This window comes from Mus pahari, chromosome 3 (assembly GCF_900095145.1).
Source record: "Mus pahari chromosome 3, PAHARI_EIJ_v1.1, whole genome shotgun sequence".
In the NCBI taxonomy this organism is placed as follows: domain Eukaryota; kingdom Metazoa; phylum Chordata; class Mammalia; order Rodentia; family Muridae; genus Mus; species Mus pahari.
The window spans coordinates 32,138,182-32,143,490 of NC_034592.1; positions in this window are offsets into that span (position 1 = coordinate 32,138,182).

The window sequence follows — 5,309 nt, forward strand, 5'->3', positions numbered from 1 at the left end:
TCTCCCTCCCTCCTTCCCTCCCTTTTTCTTTCTTTCTTTCTTTCTTTCTTTCTTTCTTTCTTTCTTTCTTTCTTTCTTTCTTTCTTTCTTTCTTCCTTTCTTCCTTCCTCCCTCCTTCCCTCCTTCCCTCCCTTTTTCTTTCTTTCTTTCCTTCTTTCTTTCTTTCTTTCTTTCTTTCTTTCTTTCTTTCTTTCTTTCTTTCTTTCTTTCTTTCTTTCTCTTTTGTTCTTCTAGACAGAGTTTAGTTCTGGCTGACCAGGCTGGCCTCAAACTCAAACACAGACTCATCTGCCTCTGCCTCGTGAATTCTGGGTTAAGGGCATGTACTACTATATCTGGCTGGAAGCATTTTCTTAATTGAGTTTCCCTCCTCTTTGATGACTCTAGATTTCATCAAGTTGACGTAAAAGTATCCAAAACAAATGGTAACAGCTTATTCTTTTGGTGCCTCTAGAACTTCTCTGATCAAATCATTGTGAGGTATCTCACTTTGATACTTGGATCTTTGTTTAATAACACATGCCTCTTGGAGTAGCTTTATTCAAAAGGCTGAATTTTTAACTCAACCGTTTAGCACGTGGAGAGTGATCTGGCTAAGTCACACGGTCTCTGTAGGCATCTGTCTCAGCATCTGAAAAAAAATAAAAATAAAAAGATTGCAGCACTAATCTAGTGAGACGTTATTCAGAGCAGAAGAGACAGTGGAGATCCAGTTAACGGTGAAATGCTCACCCATATGTCTGGTGCTGTGTTCAGATTCAAGTTATGGTCACATTGGATATGTTAAAATGTGAATGTGTTCAAACCCACAATCACTTCCTGAGGCAAGACATCTGAAATGACAACAACTGAAAGGGTCAAGGAAACCCTTGGCTTCTAAGCGACACTCTTTCAAATTGTTCCTAATGGCATGTTTTAAAAGATGCTGAAAGATAGAGTAACCAAGAGAGCTTCCCTTTCCTCCCAGCCTTAAAGCGTTTTCTCTTCCAAAAAAAAAAAAAAAATCATCTATAAAATCTTGAGGCCTAACCCAGTACTAAAGGTGGCCGCTCAAAGGACTGTTTAGAAGGACTGTTGTGTTTATGACAGTGAGGTGATATGAACATGTACTTGGATCAGACAGGGTGGACATGATCAGAGCAAGCTTGCAAACAGGGCTCCTTTCTTGTCCTTGGCCAGGAGTCATAAAATTCTGTTTGGAGATGCTTCAAAAGGGCTTCTCTGAACAAAATGCTGGAATTTGAGGGCAAATGTGTGTGTGTGTGTGTGTTTATGTGTGCATGTTCTTGTACATATGTACATGCATTTTTACTTGATATGTAAAAAGGAATGACTTTTCGGTTGGCTCTAGTGTTGGATGAAGTTTTAATATCACAGCTGTCCAGATACGAGACACGAACGAGAGTGTAAGAAATTCCTGAGTAGAAAGGGAGATGGCTGGCCCAAAGGCCCGTCTTCCCCAAATCTATTGCAACACCTCACAGTGTTGCCAGCATATCTTCTGACCCCCTTTCGCTCCATAAACATGTCCAGCTGTCTCATAAACCCATTTCTACTTTATGGTTCACTCAATGGAGTTATTTGGAAATTCACAGGCTTTCCCACATGACTTTGGATCCATGAGTGAACTAGTCCTACATTACCACTATTTCTTAATTAAACAGAACTATTTGATTTGAAGATATTTGTGTCAGGCATCATGGGACATTTGGAAGAAATCAAGTGACAGGACAAATATATCTGTGATTATTTTAGAAAACAAGTTATTTTGCTAATTTACATTCTATTTTTCTTAATGATATGAAGAAAGAGAGAGCGCCTAATGTGTTATATCACTCTCATTAGCATACCCTTTTGCAGAAGAACATACAAAGTTCAATATGGACAAAAGAGAAGGTTCTGATGGCTTATTTAGATTAAGTAAGATTGGGCTTATGTCATGTTCCTGATGATATTTCTATTGAGTCCTATATATATCTCAGGATAATATAAAATTGAATTTCACTGTTGTACAAAATATTAAATTAATTCTTTAATAAGATAGAAGTAATTTTTATTTATTAATAATTTCCCCAAATGTTGTGGGCTTGTGGTTGATGCTGAGGGAACCTCCTGGCTGAAAGATAAACTTGACAACTACCTACATGACACGGAAGAACTGAATATATTGCTAGAATGGAATCAATGGACACAATGTAATTGAATGATGCTACTTAAAAATTGTTTGAGCATATGTGTGTTGCTTTGGTGTTTATATTGAGACTACATATTGCTTTTGTTGTCTGAAAAAAAACATGGGGTGACAAACTTGGCTTGTCCTCACCCTAGACATGCTAAGTACTGAAAATCACATGAAACATCCCACCTCCTTACAGAGATACTCTGTAAACACATAAGAAAAAGTACAAGCAGCTTGCCTCTAAGATGTGCTTGATTTTGGTCTGCATACTCTTTGGAGTCTAGACACTGGGAATCAAGCATCAAATGGGTGCTTCCTCAACATGAAAGATTTTGTGTGTTGGAATAGCAGCCTATGGTTGGGTGTCAGCACCTACGTGAGAGATGACCAGTGAACTCTGTTTCCTTTTACTGTCATGTTCTTGTTTACAAGCCAAAATGTGCGATGGTTTGTTAATGAAGAAAAGGAAAAGAATATTTGATAAGCCAACCACCCTCCATGCCCAGTTAGCTCACTCTGTCTCCCTCTGCCTCCAACTTGGGGATCAAATGGAAGCTCTTAGCTACTGCTGTTGCAATGTTCTATGTTATAAGGGTCATGGGCTCTCTCTCACCCTCTGGAACCTTGAGCCCCAAATAAATGTTTTCTTTTCTAAGTTGTCTTTATCATGGCATCTCTTCATAGCAGAAGAAAGTTAACCAAGGCACTGGAGAATGTACTTTGAATCCTGACTCCTTGAGTGGCCCTCACAGGTAAGTGACTTCTGTAGGTCTTCAGCTCATTTTATGTTTGTGGACTGTGACCTCTGAACTCTCTCAAGAAGAAGGTCTCAGTGAAGGGTGTACTTGTGTCCAGGCCTTCTGATTTTTACCTTCAGACATGTCATTTGGGACTGTTTTGTCCCCCAAACTGCTCTGCTGTTCTCTGCGTAAAAATAGTACTGCTCATGTTGAGGCAATCCCTTGGATGATGGTCAAGCTGTCTACAGTGCATAAAGATGCCAGCATCCACTCGATCTGGTTCCCTTCAGGTTTCTATGCACAATGCATCTCTATAGTCACACCTTGAATTTGTGCATATGTGGTGTTGTTGGGGGTGTGTGTGCCAGCATGTACCACTCAGCTACAGAATGTTAAAAATTTCTTCCCTGGTCATTGTGCTGCATGACTGATCCATTTCATGTGATATATTTAGTATGGTTCATTGCCCACTGGTCTTATTATTTAACAATTTGCATTAAATTGAATTTTCTATTTACAGGTGTAAATGGAAATTTTGGCTTCTGAGAGGATATTATTTCATGGCTAGAATGTTCTTGGGTGAATTAGATCTGCCATTATTAGACTGCACACACGTGGACTAAGCTGAGGCTGTTTAATTAAAATATCATTGCTATTTTGTTTTATTTTATTAATTTAATTTTAATTTGTATGATTGAGCTTGATTTTCTGAGGCCAGGCCATTTTCATCAATTTAAGAGACATTACTATTATTCTACAGAAGTTAAACCCAAATCAAACCAACAAAACAGAACACGTATATGTCTTGACGGATCAGAGGACGTTGAATCAGGGTCCTGTGGCAAACTTTTCCAAGGGAGACACAACACGCACATCTACTCATCCCAGATAGGGATCCCATGACAGATCAAAGTATGGATACCACCAAAGACCAACTTAGTGAACCCATGCGGTTTAAAGTGGTTATTTATGACAGTATGGGTGATGGATTATTTGCAGGAACAGAAATGACTCAAAGACAGCTGCATCACCAAACCCCACCCCAGCATGGGCAGCAGCCCATAAAGGCGGGTAACCTGAAGCATATTCCACAGTTTTCAGGTAGCCCAACAGGAGTGTCTTTTCCAGGTGCCTTAGTTGGTCTAAATCTCTTGTAGGCAGCTGGAGTACATTCTGCTTCTTCCAGGGGGTTTAGTTTAATCTCTCAGTGTTCTTTGAGCTCAGTTTTCTCTCATCTGAGCAGGACTCTCAGCTTTTAATGCTTACTGTGGTGGGAAGGGCCTAGTGAATCTAGTCAGTTTCAGGGACTTCCTAAAGCTATTTGGAGTTGTTTACCTTCCTACTTAAGTAGCTTCCCTGCAGGATGGAATGTTGCAATCTTATAGGAAACTGTTATGCAAAAATTAGTGGCAATATGTATAAATCACTCAAATGTTATTATTTGATACACCATTGATAGTTGTACATATCTTATTTTCAACTCTATGCTTCATATAAGCTTGAAGAACTGACATATATTGGATGTAAACCAGAGGCTAAGCTCTGTAGCATTTGCCGTGCTTGTATTTCTTCATTAAATGTCTAAAGCATCCTGTATTATGTTTGTTTCCATTTTACAGAGAATGGGTGCTAAAGAATGATTATATCATGTGCTTATGCACACACGCTTGGTCGACAGAGTTCCTCACAGTCTTACTTTCCAGTCCATTCCTATATTCTGGTGTCAATAGGATGGAGTTTATAAACATCTATCTAGCTGTTCTATTTCTCTCCCAGGGACCAAATGTTTCAGAAAATGCAGTGGGATCCACAGTGTTGGGGCTTTGGGTACAGTTTTCCATCCTTGCTGGTTCTGCTTTGAACATTCCCAGTTTTGTTTTGTCCAGCCCTGGTAACTGTAGTTGTTGCTTGTGGTCACTGTCAACATTGGATTTGGCAGGAGTCTAGCCAAGAATCTATGGCATTGATTTTTTTTTTTCTAAAATTTACTTATTTTCCCCTCAAATCAAATCAAAACAAAACAACACTCCAGCTTTATTGAGGTATAACTTACATACAATGTAACTTCTCAGTTAAAGCCTATAAGTCAGTGGCTTACTACATATTTTCAGGTGCAATACATTCATAATTTCATTTTTGCTATCACAAAGATAGACTTTATACCTTTTTGATTTCCCATCCCCAGCCCCATCCCAGTAGCTCTCCTTGTTGCAATGAATCACTTAATGCATGTCCACTTCTGTAGGGTTGCCTACAGTAGACATTTTATGAAAAATGGAACTGAACATGGTCTTTGTATTGTGTATTTGGATTGCCTCCATTATTTGATATCTAATGTTTTCAAAATTAATTTCTTTCATTTTTTTACCATATATTAGTATTCTCTCTCT